At 51.3% G+C, this 18,256-nt stretch overlaps 1 long non-coding RNA gene across 3 annotated transcripts; it reads left to right on the forward strand.

Moving 5' to 3' along the window:
* Positions 1 to 34: 34 nt before the first annotated feature.
* Positions 35 to 17,418, forward strand: LOC119061368 (uncharacterized). Of its 3 annotated transcripts, XR_005084765.2 has the most exons (5): positions 35 to 159; positions 1,493 to 1,718; positions 9,061 to 9,099; positions 13,574 to 13,679; positions 16,465 to 17,418. It is a non-coding gene; the product is annotated as an uncharacterized LOC119061368 (long non-coding RNA). The 3 variants fall into 3 exon arrangements; XR_008391764.1 differs by lacking the exon at positions 35 to 159 and having other exon boundaries at positions 1,332 to 1,718; positions 16,460 to 17,418; XR_008391763.1 differs by lacking the exon at positions 35 to 159 and having other exon boundaries at positions 1,332 to 1,718.
* Positions 17,419 to 18,256: the final 838 nt, after the last annotated feature.

The following is an 18,256-nucleotide window of genomic DNA, read 5'->3' on the forward strand; positions in this document are numbered from 1 at the left end:
TGGGAACATGAGCAAATCCCTGGGAGCAAGCTGTGTGTGAGAATTCCTTCCTCTTCTCGGGCCCCTGTGTCCCGGGCCTGGAGCAGGAGCTCTGAGATTTTTCTGGGAACCTCTAGTCAGGAAGACACCCGCCCTGGCTCCTGGGGCCTGGCTGTGATGGTAAGCAACAGGGGGCCATGAGGAAGCACATCCTCTCTCCAGAAAGCAAGGACCCTGGAAGGCCAGCCCCATCATTGGGCAAAGGAGACTGAGGAGGGACAAGCTTGTCCGTGTCACCGGACAGGAGCTCGAACCCGGGACGCCTGCTGGCACTGTGTGCATCCCCTCACACACCCCTCTTCTCTCGTGCCTCAGCACCACTGGCCTCAACAGGCACTCAGCATTTCCATGCCGCAGGGCCTTTGCATCTGCGGTTCTCTCTACCGAAAGGGCCCTTTCCCCAGAGCTTTCCAGAGCTGGCTCCGCCTGCTTCTTTCTGGTCTCAGCTCCACAGTCACCTCTGGGTGAGGCCGGGTCTGGCTGCTCTGTAATTCCCTGCCATTGCCCCTGCTTGTTGCCCCCTGGGACTTCCCCACATGTACTCATTTTACACGTCTGCTGGTTTCCTTGCTCACTGTCTGTCTAGCTCTTCCAGGGAAGTGCGACTCCCCACTCAGGGTCTGCGTCCCCAGACCTCCCACAGTGCCAGGGTTTGCTGAAGGGCAGCCACCAGCGTTGGAGCTCAGAGGCTGGAGAAGGGCTCCTCCCAGTGGCCAGCAGTGTCCTGGGCGCGGAGCTGCTGCCCCATCTAGTTCACGGTCCCTCGACTCCTGGCTGCCCCTCCTGCTCCTCCCTTGGGGCAACGGTTCCTCCAGCACCTGGCTTGTGCCATCCTGTGTGGGGCTGGTGGCTGACCCCAAGGGGTGTAGCATGCTCCACTTGACACAGACCCCGCCCTTACAAGGATCCCAATTCACCTCCTCTTCTTTCCCTCGGAGGAAATAATTCTCTGGCTATGGGAGGCCCGTGTGCTTGTTACAGCTCAGCCGCTTGCTGGCTCTGAGGTCTGGCACAGTTACTTCCCTGCAGCTCTGAGCCTCACCTTCCTGCTCTGTGAAACGAGATAGCAGGGCCTGCCTGGCAGCGTTGCCTGAGGGTCAGGTGGGGTACCTCTTCCTGCCTGCGGCCCCGCCCCGCCCTAGGGATGGGTTAGGCTGGGGCTCTGCCACGGCCCACAGGGTGGGGGTGGGTGGGGAGCGTGGGCGGTGGGGGCCTTGGGAAAGTTACTTCATGTCTGTGAACCTCACTGTCTTCTGTACAATGGAGTGAGAAGTAGCACCCACCTTTAGGATTGCTGTGGAGATGAAGTGAGACCATGCTTAGGAAGGGGTTAGCCTGGGGTCTGCTTCAGAGTAGTAAGTGCTCCGTGAGCACGAGCTACTATTGTGTCCTGACGCTGGAGCTGACACACGACAGACTGGCCATTCATGTCATCCCCTTCGTTCCTGAACAGAGAAGACGAATTCCATTCATAACGCCACCTGGGTTATGACGATGGGCGGGAAAGGCCTGTGAACCCGACTCCCCGCCCACACTCGGAGGTCCAGCTGAAGACTCCCAGCATCGCCATGAGGTCCCAGGGCAAAGAGGAAGCCAGCCCTGTGGAATCATCAACATTACGGAAGAGCACTCTGGAGACTGTGAAACTCAATTTATGCTTCTGGTTGCTCTGCTACTGTGTAAGTATCAGGGATTTTCATCTAACTGGTCAGTCTAAGTTGTGCTGGGAGCCACCATTTCAATGCCCAAATTCCGTGCCTGGCTAAGCACCGTGGGGCTCAGTTATCAGAAAGTGCATTATCAGAGGTCAGGGCAAGGAACTGAGGCGACCCAGAGACAGGTCCCTAGGACATGCTAGGAGAGGTGTCCTGGCACTAAATATCCCGAAAGGCTAACTGAAGGCGGCCATCTGTGACTCAGTCTCCATAAATCTGTCTCAGAAATCTCACAGCCATTTCTATCTCCTCCCATAGTCCCTTCTGGGAGTTAGGAGTGCTTTAGGTTTATTAATCACTGTGTGAAGTGGCTTTTGCTTCCAGACTGTGGCAAGCAGCCTTGAAATCCCTCCACGCCCGGAGGAAACAGGTCATTGATACTCTTAGTGCGTGCGGGTAAAAGGCGTCTTGAGAGGTGAAGGGAGGGCTCTCATTCCGAGCTGGGCGTGAGAGGACGTTTGGTGAGCTCTGTGTCGTTAGAGGGTGTGTGCAGTCAGGGGCAAGGAAGGCCCCAGCCTAGAGGTTGAGGGGGCTGAGGAACAGGGGACAAGTGGGGCCGGGAGGGATGCCTCGTTGTACGGGTGATCAAGGAGGAGGCTGAGTTGGAGCAGTTTGGAGCCTTTAAGAAGATGGAGTTTAGAGTCACATAAGGAGGGCTTCGAGGGTGGCGAGCACACAGCACAGTATACAGATGTGGTGTTACAGAACCGTGCGCCTGGAAGTTGCATAATGTTATTGACCAGTTACCCCAATTAAATCAAATGAAATTGTAACTCTTAAAAATAATAAAAGCCCTGGCCAGTGTGGCTCAGTTGCTTGGAGCGTCATTCCATAGCTGAAGGGTTGAGGGTTCAATTCCTGATCAGGGCACATACCTGGGTTGCAGGTGTGACACCCCATCTGGGTGCAGGTGCATGTGATCCTCGGTCTGGACATGCACAGTCCCCAGTCCGGGCGCTGATCCCCGGCGTGGGCACCTATGGGAGGCAACCCGTAGGTGCTTCTCTCTCTCTCATTAATGTTTCTTTCTCTCCTTTCTGTCCTTTCTAAAAGCAATGAAAAAATGTCCTTGGGCAAGGATAAAATGATAATATAATAATTAACACTACTATGAATAAAAGGACTTTGTAATTATAGTCAGTGGAGCTACTCAAGGAGGAAATGGGCTAAAAAGCTTGATCAGGTTGTGAGCTCTCTGATCCTGGAGGAATGCAAGCAGAGGCCGAAGGACAATTTGCAAGTCCCTTCTAGTGCTGGGATCCTATGAACTTTGTCTCACATCTCATCTCCCCACCCCCAACCTGTCCCTACCCCCAACCTGAACTTCACGTAGCTCAGAGGTGACTGGCGGGAGGCTACTGCGCACTGGAACAGGAAAGGGCCGTCAGCTCCGAGTTAGAAATCAGGCTCCCCATGTTTCCTCTGATAAGCGTAAGACTTTTTTCACTAATTTAATTTGATTCTGAGAAGTAATAGTCAAGTAGCAAAAAAAAAATGCTTATAATTGTAATCAAAGCAATTTCTCAAAAACATCATTCTGTAGAAAGCTGTCTACAACATATTAATGAGTTTAAAATCATGGTACAGAAGAATATACATGGTATAATCCCATTTAAGTAGAATGACGTGTCTGCAAAATTTCAATGAGAAGCCACTTTAAACCCATTAGGATGGCAATAATAATAACAATCAAAGAGGAAGAACTTCCTGGACAAATACTGTACAATTCCACTTACATGAGGTATCTAGAATAACCAAATCATCAAGGCAGAAAGGAGAATGGCGGTTGCCAGGAGCTAGGAAGAGGGATGTGGAGAGTTACTGTCTAACGGGAGTAAAGTTCCTTTTTGGGGACAGTGAAAAAGTTCTGGAAATGGACAGTGATGATGGTTGCACAATACTGCAACGTACTCAATGCCACTTAAGTATACGCTTAAAATGATTAAAATAGCCAATTTCATGCCATGTGCCTTCTGCCATAATTAAAATAAAAGATGTGTCTGCGTGAGGGCGTAGGGGGGATGCAGCCAGGTGCCCTGGTGGAGGCCGAGTTTGTCAGACCCTTGTCTACAGACAGGCCAGGACAGACGGCCACTGTGGAGTGCCCGATGCGAGTATCTCTGGGAAGCACGGGGGAGAATGGTGGTCGGGGAGGGCACAATGGTGTGCACAGTCTGAATATCCCTGGCATTCAAATACTGATGAGGATGGGACAGCTTGTGTTAAGGGGCCCTGGGTGGGTGGCTTGGGGCCCTGCGCTGGTCGAGAGAGAATATTAGCTTTTGCCTCTGTGGCTGCTTTGGGGGTTGTGGACTTAACCCCAAACCTGGGGTGTGACTCTCCCAAACCAGCTTCTGCTCAGACATTCATGTCTACCATGGTCAGCCCATGGATGTAGCCCTTGGGCACCAGATGGGACTGGACACTACCCCCGCCCCCCACCGAGACCCTGGAGTGCGTGAGAGGAAGGAGGTCGGAGCCCTGGAGAGGGTGCGCTGCAGGCCTGACCTCCTGCTGCCACCAGCATGGGGGCCTTGAACAGGGAAACTCTTGGGGCCAGTGGGGTCTCACTAACGGCACTCTGAACCGTGCAAAGGAACACCCCAGGGACCCGTGTGTGTGTATGTGATTGCACCTGTGTGTGGAAATGCAGTTACATATTTGAAAGAGTGTGGGAATTTGGGTAGTTCTGGCTTATGCCATTACTGTTTTTTGTATTTGATTTTTTCCTAACTCATATTGAGCATTTGTTGTTTTCACTATCAGAAAAAAAAGGCGATTGTCACATGGAAAAAGGCATATAACAATCCTGGACAACTTACTCTGTGTTAGAACTTATGTATGCCAACTGTATAAAACTGAAAATTTAACGCAGTGCTAAATGTTTGACAAGGTTCGGCGCAGGAAAGCATTCCCGTTATTTTAAGCAGACAGGGATTTACGACAGGGAGCGAGGTGCTAACACGATTGTTGGGAAGGCCGGAGGAGCTCCCAGCAGGGCCTGGATGTGACCGGGCCGACCACCCCACCGAGCTGCCACGCTGGGGCAGCTGTTGCCTCTCCTGCCGTCGGAAGGGCTGGCGTCAGAAAGGGCTGCTCGCTGTTGACTTAGAGAACACGTGTCGTGCAGAGTGTAGGGGGTCAGGAAACCACTCTCACGTCTGCCTCAACTGCCCTTCGACGCCCACCAGGCCAGCAGTGGCTATTTTAGTTGCTTCGGGCTGCCGCTCCAAGGTGCCACGACTCTATGACTGAAACACCAGCCGTGTACTGTTTGCCAGTTCTGGAAGCTATGAGTCCAAGATCAAGGTGAGGCAGGGCTGGTTCCTTCTGAGGGCTCTGAGGGGGAGTCTGTCCCGGGCCTCTCCAGCAGCCCCTGGTGGTTCGCTGGCGGTCTTTGGTGCTCCTTGGCTTGTAGATGCGTCAGCGCGCCTTTTGGCTTTATGTTCACATGGTATTGTCCCTGTGTGTGTCTGTCTCCAAATTCCCCCCTTTTATAAGAACATCAGTCATATTGGATGAAGGGCCACCCTACTTCAATATGACCTCATGTTAACTAATCATGTCTGCAACAGCCATATTGCCAAATAAGGTCAAATTCTAACATGTTGGAGGTTAGAACTTTAACATGTGAATTTGGGGGAGAGGCAGTTCAGCCCATACATGAGTAATGGAACATTGCTCTGGAAAAACCTGCATGGTGGTGCTTGATGTCAGCTACAAGGAAGAAGCAGGGATACGACTTCTATCGAGAACCCTAGGAGGCCTGGGAAATGTTTTCAGCTTATTAGACCCTGTAGCAACAAAGGCATTCTAGGAGTAGGTCAGATGGACACTCTGCCAAGCCACCAAACCACCCTCCTGAATCTGAAACCGTCTAACCATCACCCCACTCCAAGTCATTTTGCAGCTGGCCACAATTCGCAGCTCTGAGCAGACGAGCTTGGGGGACTAGAAACAGCCCTGTCTCAGAACCAGGAGCTGGGAGCCAGAGGCCTGGCCTTCCCTCAACAGACAGGGCAACAACCGCAGCTCACCAAAACCTACTGGCAGGAAGCCCCGCCCTCCGGCGCTCACCGTCACTGCCTCGCTCTAGGCCCGAGCGCTGCATGCTAGGAGCTAACAGCATGCATTTTCTTCACCGGCTCACCCACCCAAATTTGTTTCTTTGTGTTTTCTTGATACACTGAGATTTAAAAAAAAAGATGATTGTCTTCTCTGAACCATGACCAATTGCCAGCCACTAGTTACTGGGGGACAGTGGATAGTGGGTTACTCCAGTCTGGGCCCCAGCTTTTTCATTTGTACCAAAGTGGGGTCAGACAACTTGTTACTAAGGACAGAACGGAGAAAACAGTCACCCACGCTGGATGCGGCTGCTCCTGCCTCGGAGGGGCGAGACCTGACGCACTTCTAGATGACTCTGCTGACTCATAAAGTTACCGGCTCCTGCGCCCAGCCCAGAGAGGAGGGAAAGCAGGGAATGAAATGATCCTCATCATACAGTGACAGGTATTTTTTAAACTTAAAAATAGTATTTATTATTGGACTAGATAACACTTGCCTATTGTTCCCATCAAAAAGGTGTATAACTGGTGTCCTATGAACAGTAAGTTTCCTCCCTAGCCCCCCCCCCCCAGAGGAAATCTTTTTTAAAATATACTTGTTGTCATTTATTTTTATTATTATTTTATTTTTTAATTAAATATATTGAGGCAATAGTGGTTAATAAGAATATATAGATTTCAAGTGTACATTTCTTTTTTCCTCCATTAAAAAAATTTTTAATTATTGTTCAAGTACAGTTTTCTGTCTTTTACTCCCACCCCAGGCCACCCCTTCAGTGCTCCCCACCTCCCTCCCACTTCTACCCCTGTTAGTTTTTGCCCATGTGTCCTTTATACTTGTTCCTGTGAAACCTTCCCCTTTTCCCCTGAAATTCCCTCCCCTCTCCCCTCTGGTCCCCTCAGCCTGTTCTCTATTTCAGTGTCTTTGGTTATATTTTGCTTGCTTGTTTGTTTTGTTGTTTAGCTTCCTGTCAAAGGTGAGATCATATGGTATTTGTCTTTCAACACCTGGCCTATTTCACTCAGCATAATGCTTTCCAGTTCCATCCATGCTGTTGCGAAGGGTAGTAGCTCCTTCTTTCTTTCTGCTGCATAGAATTCCATTGTGTAAATGTACCATAGTTTTGGGATCCATTCATTTACTGCTGGGCACCTAGGTTGCTTCCAACTCTTGGCTATTGTAAATTGTGCTGCTATGAACATTGGGGTGCATAGGTTCTTTTGGATTGGTGTTTCAGGATTCTTAGGATATAACCCTAGCAGCGTAATTGCTGGGTCAAAAGGCATATTCATTTTTAGTTTTCTTAGAAAAATTCCATACTGTTTTCCATAATGGTGTCTGCAATCCCACCAACAGTGAACTAGAGTCCCCTTTTCCCTACAAGCTCTCCAATATTTGTTGTTTGTTGCTTTGTTTATGATAGTCATTTTGACCGGTGTAAAGTGGTATCTCATTGTGGTTTTAATTTGCATCTCCCCAGAGGACATCTTGTTACCAATTTTTGTGTCTATTTCTCGAGGAAGCCTGGGCTCATGCTAGCAAGTACACCCACACACGAATACAGTCCCTGAATTTTATTTTACATACAGAAGCCTATTGTTCACACCGTTCTGAACTTCATTTCCTCCATAACACCTCTCAGATAATGCAGCCTGTCTTCACAGAGAGGGCCATGTTCCACTGGGCAGGTGTCACCCGCCCTGCGTGACTGTACGGGTGAGCCCGCTCAGGATTTCTAATCCCTTCCTGTCATGAACAATGCTGCAAAGACCGTCCCAGTGCCTGTGTCCTTTCTACATGGGGACGCCTTTTCCGGATGAAGGCCTAGAAGAGCAGTCATTGGACCACAGGCCATGTGCATTTGTGATCCTGAGATGCACTGTTCCCTGTCCTCCCACAGAAGTTGTAATCAATGCGGTCTCCCCCAGCAATGGAGGAGAGACCTCTTAGCCTCCTTGGGCAGCCTGGGGGAGAAAGAATAGGGAGGCGAGAGCCTGGGAGGAGCAGGGGGTAGGGCAGAGGGAATACATAAATAAAAAAATAGAAATCGGAAAAGGTAGAAGTAAAAACAGAAGTTCCTAATATTTTTCCTGAGCCTGGAGCGATAACCCATTTTGGAAACCACAGGCCCGGCTTCAGGAAAGCATAGAGCCGGCTTGCCCAAGGGATTTAGAGGGGTGTGTGTGTGTGTGTGTGTATGTGTGTGTGTGTGTGTGCAAGAGCTCACGTTCTGACTCAGCAATGAATGTGCTGGGACATTGGGGAGACATGGGATCTGGAGAGGTTTTCTTGAGAGGGAGGGAGGGGCCTGGGCTGAGCTTGCATCGGAGCCCACCGTGTGGAGTGGGAGTGGCTGCGTGGTGGATGGGCTGGACCTTCAGGGTCTTGGCTTGGGGGCAGTGTGGCAAGATCCCCAGAACCCAACTTGGGCTGCATGAGTAGGGGAGCCTTTCAGCTTCATCACGATGCCCTTCCCCCACCCCAGAGTCCCCTTAGATAAGTCCCTTGCGTCCTTAGATAATGAACTTAACTATGGGGATTTCAGTGATATATTATAATATAATTACATGTAACATTAGGGACTTCTATTTTTATTTGTGCTTTTTCTAATTTCTGATTTTTTGTGTTAAGGGAATATAACCTATCAGTGTAATAGTACTTTACAGACTTTATAAGGAATTATTTAAAAAGTAAGTTACTTAAATTTATTTAAGTAATCATGAAGATGGAGGTAGCCCCTGGCCCATTATCCCTGGGGTGGGGGCTGTGCTATTGTGGGGGCGCCTCCGGGTGACAGGGAGCGCAAGGGTAACCCGATCGCTGCTTCACCTGCTGACCGTGGGACAGGCTCGTGCTCACTGCCTGGGTAAGGGGGGGCGGTAACAAAGGGGAGTTCTCGGAGACAGTCTCCAGCTATGAGCAACCTGTTTGGTGGGATTAGGAAAAATTACTTTAAAGTCCCCTTGAGGCCTTCCTTGGCTTAAGTTTAGCTTGTTCATCACCCCCTGCTGCTGCTGAGGCCCCCTTCCTACCACACTGTCCCCGCCTGACCACGTCTTCCCTTCTGACACTCCCCAGCCAGCCCTTAGGACGGCAGGCTGACTTTAGGCCTTTATAAACCACCCAGGACTGTTAAACAAACCCTATAATTAGAAGCCAGGTTTTCTAAATGAAATGAAAAATGTAACACTACCCTCTGTTTGTTCACTGGGTGCTCACTGCATGTCCCGTGACCCAGAGGATCTGCGACTTCGGGTGTCCAAGAAGCCTTAATAAGGTAATGTTTATAAAGTTCTTAACTTTACATCTCTGCTGGAATACAACCCTGTGAAACAAAGACAAGCCATAATTCCAAGGAGATACCTCCTACCCCTGTCTCCACCCCACCCTGTCCCAATGGTGAAGAATGTTGTCCCCTTGTGGGGTGTGTAGAAAGCCCCAAGACTGGGATTAAAAGAAGTGAGCTCTGACTCCAAATCTGACCCTGAACTGCTGTGTGACATTGTCTCTTTCCCTCTCTGGACTGGATTTTAAAGATAAATCTTTATAAATTCTGTAAGGTACTGGGCCAGTCTCCCCATCTAGAAAAGAGAAGAGATGATGAGACTTGCTTATTCTAAAAGTCCCTTCAAACTCTGACATTCTGCAGTTTGATTCTGTGTCTTTCTGCCATTGAGTTTGTCTCAGGTAAGGATTCTTCTCCAAATGTGACCTCTCTTCTCTAGATTCCACAGAAGAACTTGGGGTCGGCAAGACACATAGATATACCTTTGCCTCCCTTGGCTCTGAACCCCTAAAGGCCTCTCTCATGAGATAAAATACGTGAAAAACAATGTGAAAATGACTTGCAGGGAAAAAAATAATGCTTTAAATCTTCGGAGGAATTCAAACTGGTCAACATGAGGAACAGGGCCAAGAGCCAGAGTTGTGCCGCCTGGAGGTGGCAGCCACTGCCAAGTTAAGTCCACGTTTTAATGTTGTATTAATGTCATCATAGCTGACATTTATTGAGTTCTTTCTACAAACCAGACTCTGCTGAGGTAGAGTCTGGATTGTAGAGTCTGGTTAACACCCACCCTCTCAGTTAACTTTGTAGCAAATCTGCAAGGTAGGTACTTTCTCATCATCCTCATTGTACAGATAAGAAACTGACAGTTAAAAAGATGAAAGGAAATTAGTTGGAACAGAGGTTTCAGAACCTATTCTTGACCTCTATAAATTGGTTGCCTATAAGCCTCTGATCCCTTGTGGAATCGAACATTGTGATAAAGCTTCCATTGTGATAGTGACTCTGTGTCCCTGCGTGATTCCGAGGAACAGAGCAGCATATACTTGTAAAAAAGACACCTTCCCTGGGTGAAGTCATCGACAACTGGGGGCTGTTTGTTACTGCAGCAAAACCTGGCCCCTCTTGATAGATACTCCTTGTCATAAGACAGAGGGAGCAGCTTTTTTTCCTGGGTATTCTCAAAGAGCAAATTAGTCATCAGCAGGTGGAAGATGCAAGGAGGTGAACATTTAAAACAAGTGGAGACCAATGAGAGACTCAAGAGCATTGAATAGGAGTATCATTGAGAATCCAGCAAAGTGACCAGGAAGGTCTCATTGAGCCCGAGACTAATAAATGGTCTAAAAAAATGAGAAGATTTGGAAGTGAATCTGAAATGAGGAAGTCAGAGCTAGCTTGGTGGTTGGGGTAATGGGACAGAATGCAATGGAATCCCAACGTGGAGACAAAATGACAGACATAGCTATGTGATCACCAGACTGAAGAGCCAAACCGCCCCAGCATTTCCAAGAACACAGCACTGGAGAGAGGAAGATTGGGGTCATCCCAACCCTTGAATTTTCTCTGGAACGGACTGAGAAAAGACATCCCCCTGGCACCTAGCCCTCTCACCAGACACTCCTCCCTCTGATGTAGGTTTGTTCATAGAACACAGCGAGGCCATGTGAGCAACCATTGGACGGCCTTGGGCACTCTGCGTACACTGCTGAATGACAGGCAGGGGTCCCCGGCAGCTGCCGCCTAGCTCCAGGGCTCATTCCTAGGCTGGGGCAAAGGTTACGGAGGGTAGTGGTCAGAAGTGGCCTCAGGATCCTAAGCTCTGCCCCTTTCCCCATGCTATCTGACCACAGGCAGGTTATTTCCCATCCCTGGGCCTCCATTTTCTCTTTTGTAAAAATCTTTATATTCGCATGGGATTGATACAAAGAGTAAATAAAGTCACAGATATAAAGTGCTTTGTAAACTGTAGAGTGCTGTACACCTACCAAGGGTATCACTCCTACCACAGGGGCAACAATCGGTCGCATCTGTCTGGGTCCCTGGCTGGACCATCTCCGTCTCCCAGGGTCAGAAACCTTGAAAATGTCTTCTAATATTAGAACAATTACAGATGCTTCTTTCCTGGGAACCAGACTTTGGAAATGGCCAGGTTCCAGAGGAGCCATTTCTTCCTCCTTCCTCACAAATACAATATTTATGAGAACCGACTTTCCAGTGGAAATTTGGCAAGATTTCACCTTCTGGAAACATTGTGCCTTCCTCCGTGTGTTTCAAGGGCTGAGGTCATGGGGTTTGCGGGAGACCCGGCAGTTCCCGAGGATGCAGTAGGTCTAGAAGACCAAGAGGAGAGGTGCCCAGCAACAGTCTCTCTACCGTAGGCTGGTCCTAAAATATCAGTATTGTAATGCCTGCCATCCTCTCTAAGAGCATCAGCTCAGGAACTCCTTTAGCTGTTCACTGCTGTGTGCCCACAGTAGATGCTCAGTATGTATTTGTCCAATGAAGTGAATGAACCCTCCTCAAGAACTCCCAAGGGTCCTCATTGCCCATATCTTGAAACTTCCAGAGTTTCCTAGGCAATGTACTTAAACCACCACCTGGGGCACTTTCTCAAGATCACCTCTTAACAGCTGCAGGCCACAGAGAGCAGCTTCTGCGTGGAGCCAGGGCTGGGAGGCGCTGGAGTCCTAAGAGCCTGCACATTTTTTGAGGCTGTTTTCTGTGTGGGAGGCAGGTTAGGGGCGGAGACCTTGGCAATGGCCATTAAGGCTCCGTGCTGAAGTGGGACATGATGTGTCTTGGAGTCACTGCCTGTCCTCTAGGTGGTGGGTAGTGAGTAGATCTCAGGGTTTCTTTGCCTCTTCGGCAAGACCTACTATGGTTACAGGTCCCCAGAGCAGGCTCTGAGAGGGACATGTGTCAATAAGTCATGCTGACTGCCCGATTCTTCAAAACAAACAAAAAAATTGACAACACACACACAAGGCCCCATTCAGAAATTCTCACTCACACAGATATATACCAAAATAAGTGCAATAAAACCAGCACTGTCTGAGGCAGTAACAGAAGCCAATATGTAAGGCAGACTTTGGTGAGTACCATCCATTTTTAGCTTTGTTCTGGGGAGCAGGCCTTTGAACCCAAGCTGCAAAGGAAGTCCCCTCTCCCTGTGCCGGGTCTCCTTGCCTGTGACAGCCAGAAGGCTCCAACCCCCTTCTTCTCCCATCCTCTGCAGCCCAGGCTTCCTCTTCCACCAGGGTCTACATTCTGGGGGTCCGAAGAGAACATTTCTCATGCCATAGCCATTTCTTGCTTCTGAGGATGGCGCTTCCCACCCAAAATAGATACAGATCCACCCTGCAAAAGGAGGGGCCGACAGCTCCGGGGGGAAAGCCAGAACTCTGGATCTTGTAAGTCCAGACGTCCTGTAAACTCCGACCCGAGTATAAACATCCCCTGGGAATGAGGGGAGGATACGCTGGGGGCAAGGGGCCCCCGGCGCCGCCGTCTGCCCTGGGGACAGGCTGTTTATTCCACATCCCACAGGCCTTCTTGGGCTCTTTCCTGCTCCAGGTCTGGGCAAGACAAGGCAGGCAGGACAGCCCCTTAATGGGGGTGGATAGGGGCTGGAGGCCTTGGACATAGCACTTAAACCTCTCTGAGCTGGAAGGGAACTATTTATTAAAGCACGACGAGCCCAACCCCTTTCTCTTCTTGACTCTCCCTCACAGCACTCCCAGCTGGTCTTCTGGCTTCTGCTGGAACACCTTGGCTGATGGGGAGTTCGCCCTTTCCCAGGGCGAGCCATTCTATTATTGCGATTGGGAAGTTAGAAAGCTCCAGAACAGAGCTAACTAGAATTGTTCTGTGTGACCCGACTGGGCAGAGCTAAAAACAACATGCACAGGGAAACAGCAGCCAGGCCATCTACTGGGCACCGCTCTGTGGCAGGCACTTCCCTGGTTAAATCCCCCTTCCTTTTGAGGAGGACATGTGGGCTCAGAGAGGTTAGGCCATTCACCCAAGACCACCCAGCTGCTGCATTCAAAGTTTGGGCTTTAAATCTTTGCCTATACTGTGTCTTTCCAATCAAAAACAAAAATAGCACATAAATCCACAAAACTGCATATAACAAACAGGGACACACAAAATCAACCGAGTGACAATAAAAACAGCCCCAACTTGCCAACTATGAAGCACTAGTTGTGCATCAGGTAAATCACAATTTTTATGATACATTGATTTTAACAACCCTGTAGGGAAACTGTGGCTCATTGAGGTTAGAAAGAGTGGGCATGGTTACGTAAGAAGTGGCAAGGGTCCAGTCACCTTTTCTGAAGTCTGCAATCTCCCACCATACCACGGGGTCTCCCAGTGCATGATGGAGCAGGGGTGGGGCGGGGAAGTAAACTTTAGCATCATGAGAGGAGACATGTATAATTACAATGATCATCTTCAACAGCCACAGCTTTAAAACATGGAATGTGCGTCCTCAGAGAGAAATGGCCTGCCGAGGCTGGAGGCGCCCAGCAGAGGCACTTTGGAAGCGGTCCCTACTCCTCCTACAGGTAGGAGCTACACAAGACAATGCCCGGCTCTGAGGTTCTATGGGTGGCAAGTGCTAACAAGAAATGAGGTGCAATGCAATGTCAGTATGAAACCCAGAAACAAACCCAGTGTTTTCAAGGCTGAATGCTGGGCTAAAGGGAGGCCTTGGCCACCCAGTCCCAGAGCACAAGCCCACCTCTTCTTGGCCACCTACCCCGACACATACTTTCTTGTCTGTCCCCTGTGAGGGAGGAGGCATTGGCACTTGGCCTGGGCAGAGGGTCTTGTGGATGTGGCAGCCCCTCTGTATATCCCGGGGGCTGCCCATTCCCTGCGGCTTTTCCCTTTTTTGAGAAGTGGGAGCTGGTTGGGTCTGTTCCCACCAACAGCGTTCCCGTCCAGGGAGCTTAAAATAGTGCCTCTTGGCTCGGGCTCTGGCGTGAGCAGTGAGGCAGGCATTTGTGCAAATATGGGCCTGGGAGAAGGAGCCTTACCCGGGAGGGGAGAGGGTGGGGTGGGCAGCATGGCAGGAGAGCCAAGACCTCCTGTGGAGGATGCGCCCTCCTGGCCACAGCCCCTGTCCATCTGGCAGCAGAGGCGCCAGCTAGTCTCCTCTGGCCTCCCCAGCCCCTTACTGGGTCCACTTGGACTGGTCTTTAGACCGAATCCTGCGGGTCCTGCTGGCCCAGCTGGTGTTCCAGGGCAGACCCACCGGGCACCAGGGCCTCTGCGTTCTGCTGTTGGTTCTGTCCTGGTCCCCACCTGACAATGCCCTTCCTACCTAGGAACACTCCAGAAATATCCTAGAAGGTCCAACTTAAACCTGTTTTAACCACGACAGTGATCACTGGAGCCGCGGTTCGCGGAGTGCTCACTTTTGTCAGGCACTCTGCTAAGTGCTTTACACACAGTATTTCATTCCATCCTCACAACAATCTATTGAGAGCCAAATTATTTTTATCTCCACTGTGGGGAAGCAACTAAGGCTCAGAGAAGTCAAGTAACTTTCCCGAGGTCACACAGTTGTGACCAGGTAGAAGCAGGATTAAAACTCAAGTCTGTCACCCTCTGGAGTCTGGACCAGTCCACGGGCAGCCCCTGCTCTTCTGGGGCTCGGCTGCTCTGGCCTCCCACGTTCTACCCCGGGAGTACCACCCTGCAGGACAGACCGCTGGTTTGATTCAATGCGTGAAATACCGGGGGCCTCCTCTGTGTTAGGGACGTTGCTGGGTGCCATGCCCACACCCTGGAGCTCTCAGATCCCCCAGAGGACTTGTGTTCAGGCATGGGCTCAGGGTCTTCCCCAACACGTAGGGTCTAGATGGTCTGAGGATGTCAGGGTGAGGCTGAAGCAAGCATTAGCACTCCCAATATCCTTGACCACGTGACTGCCAATGACCAGCCAATGACCACGACAGACTGGCTGGACATCCCCCTCCTGTCCTGGTTGCATTGCTCCTCTCCTGTCCCCACTGCAGGGAGCAGCATGTGCATGGACCAGACAGCTTGCTTTGAAGCCTCTATGACATTGGCTCCCTGAGCCTCAGTTTCCCCATTCTACATTCAGGATAATTAAAACCTAACTAGGACCTAATTTTACTCCTAATGTAGAAAATTTAGAACATAAAATGTGGCTGGGAGGATTTAATGAGACAATGCACATAAAGACTTAGTACAAAGTTTGCCAGTCAGTGAGTAGATATTATTATTACTAATTGTTTTTTTCTGGAAATTAAGGTGTCCAGGGGTCACGTGCATAGGGCCCGGCACATAGGAGGTGCTCCAGGTGAAGGGACTCACCCACCAGCAGAGAGAGCCCCCACACTATCCCTCACCCTGCCGCCCCAACTCCTGACCAGCTGCGCCATTCCCGCCCTGAGGAGGAAGGTGTCCTGGGCACTGGTCCTCACTGACAGACAGTACGGTCACTGGAGTAGCTAGGGGCGGGCACAGGACCCAAACTCACTCTCCCGGGCTCCTCGTTTACAGCCCCCAGCCCATTCCAGAGAATGGGTGGCTGGTGCAGAGGGGCCATCAGGGTTTGCAGGGCTCCTCAGAAATGGCTGGTGGTGCCACCTGGCGGTGAGCACAGCGCTGCTCCTGCAGCTGGGGCTCCGCTGCTCCGAGTGCCATGGCCTTCGGCCCCTCACTCTCCATCCGGCCCATCTGACCTTTCCCTCATTCACATGTACTGACACCTTCCGTGTGTAAAGGCTTAAGGACCCCAACTCTGCTGTGGGGCAGAAGCCGCTGAAGTCCAAGTCACTATGCCTCCCTCTCTGGCCTGGCTCTGACCTGCAGGGCAGGTCCTTCTGGGGTCTGCCAGAATTCACTCAGGATGTGCCCGAAGGCAGGTGACCCACCAGTAGTTTCTAGAAACCGAGACTGGAGGAAGGGGCTTCTTTCCTGGCCTTCGGCTGGCCAGGAATGGGAAATCCCATGATGGTCACTTCCTTCGGTGACTGCCTGAGTACCCCCGCAGACCTCCCTCTCCACTGGGAGGGCTCTGGGGTCCCCAGAGGGACTGACCCAGCTTCTGCGCCCCCTCTAGACCAGCACAGAGCCCCAGCCGGGCCCAGAGCTGTGTGTATAAAGTTTCTGAGGAGCAGTAAGGGTTAGGAGGCCGTGCTGTGCTCTATCCAGCCTCGCTCACCCCTGGCACTGATGTGCTGTAGGCGTAGGGGGAGGGCTTGCCCTGCCCTGGGCCTTGGTCGCCTCGTGGTAGAATGGGGGGGGGGTAGGAGTGAGCAGGAGGATGGCAACAGTTCCTGCTGCTAGCAGACTTGCTGTTTTCCTGAAGTGCAGCTCGCGGGCTGGCTACGTCAGAACTCCGGGCCAAGGACTGCGGCATCTGCATCCACATGCACCAGGCTGGAAGCTGAGGACGCTGATCATCACTCCTGCCTGGGAGATGGAAATGACGAGGACAGTGTGGTGGCTTCGGGGTCCTGAGAAGCAGAGGCACCCCCTGCACCCAGTCTCCTTCTTGATTTTTCCCGCCTTTCTGCGGAGGTTGGGAGGGGTCGCCCAGCTGCTGGCCTCAGACCCCACCGCCCTCGGCAGAAGAGGGGATGCGCAAGACACAGCCAGGCAGTCTCCATCCTCTGCCCAGTCTCTCTGGCTGTTGCACTGGTTCAAAGGACAGTGGTGGTGGGGCTGGGCCAGCCGGGGGTGGGAGTGGGGGCCCTTGCTGCCTGAGGAGGTATTTTCAGACTCCCCCTCCCTCTGGAGTTTCCAGCGATAGAATGGAGCCCTGTCTAGTATTTGACCAAATATGGTGGTATCTCTCGATGAGCTCAAGCCCCAGCCAGCTTCTCGGCTGTGCTGTGGAAACCTGCCCTGGACAGATTAATCTTGTGACACTCAGGAGGGCCTCGCACCCCGCGTTCTTCCCTCAGGCTGATTCCTGTAAATGGCTAAGAGTGGCCCCTCAACAAGACGCTGCAGTCCTGGACGCCTGCTCACGGTGTCCCTCCCTTCCATCCCCTCCTCTGCCTCCCTGGGTGGACTTGCTTGCTCACCATTGGTTGCGCCGTTCACTTGAGTGAGAGACCTCGACCAGTGTCCTGCCGGGCTGGTCAGTTCAGCATGTGATTCCAGGACACATAGACCCTGGGGTCACCTGAGCTCATGAAACTGTCCCCAGAGCCTGTGAAACCCAGAGCTCTCTCAGCCAGGAGGGTGGGCCCGATGGGGTAGAAGTTCCCTTGGCAGAGCGGTGGGAACTGTGCTAGTGCTAAGGCTAATCAGAACCGCTGATGTTTATAAAAAACAACTGTAAAATTATGTTATAATAATCTTCCATAATAAACTGTTAAGTGTTTATTGAGCAGTTACTCCATGCCAGGCACCGTGCCAGCTGTTTAACATGGGTTATGTCTTTCAGTCGTTATAACAGCCCCGAATGGTAAAGGCCTTGATGATTCCCATTCTAGAGACATGAGAACTAAGCCTTGGACGATTTCAGGGAGAAATGGGCTAGGCCACTGTTGATTCCTGGGTGCAACACCCATTTTACTGAGAGGGAAACTGAGGCTGAGAGAGAATCAAAGTCACAGACAGTTGCATGGAGCCAGGTCGCTGGGCTGGAGACCTCCTCCGTACGAGGGGGAACGTGACAGCAGGAAGGCCAGAACAACCGGCCAAGCTTCCTCAGGGGTCTGAGACTTGGCCCGTGTGAGAACACAGATTCAGAAACACATTCCCAGAAGCCCAGAACTGCACAGAAAATATCCCAAGAAAAACAGTGTGGGCTGGTGGATAGAGCCCTGCACAGCACCAGGGAGGGACCCCTACTCTGGCATCTGTAACTCACTGTAATCCAGGACAAGTCCCTTTCTGCTCCAGCTGGCCTCAGTTTCCCCACTTGTGAACTAAGGAAGTGGCACTTTGGTCATCAAGGGCTGTGGAGCTCACCTGAGACCGGCCGAGGCCAGAGCACCCGAGTCTGCCGTCTTGGGAGCGGGGGCCTGTGCCCTGCTCCTGGCCAGCACGCTCTGAGCACATTTGCTCTCCTGACCAATGGACAGCCTGTCCCTCCTCTGCCCTCACCCCCTTGCCATCCCCAAAGCAAACGAAGCTGATTGTCTTAGCTGGC

The sequence above is a fragment of the Artibeus jamaicensis genome, unplaced genomic scaffold (genome assembly GCF_021234435.1).
Source record: "Artibeus jamaicensis isolate MK-2021 breed Jamaican fruit bat unplaced genomic scaffold, CSHL_Jam_final contig_432, whole genome shotgun sequence".
Taxonomy (NCBI): domain Eukaryota; kingdom Metazoa; phylum Chordata; class Mammalia; order Chiroptera; family Phyllostomidae; genus Artibeus; species Artibeus jamaicensis.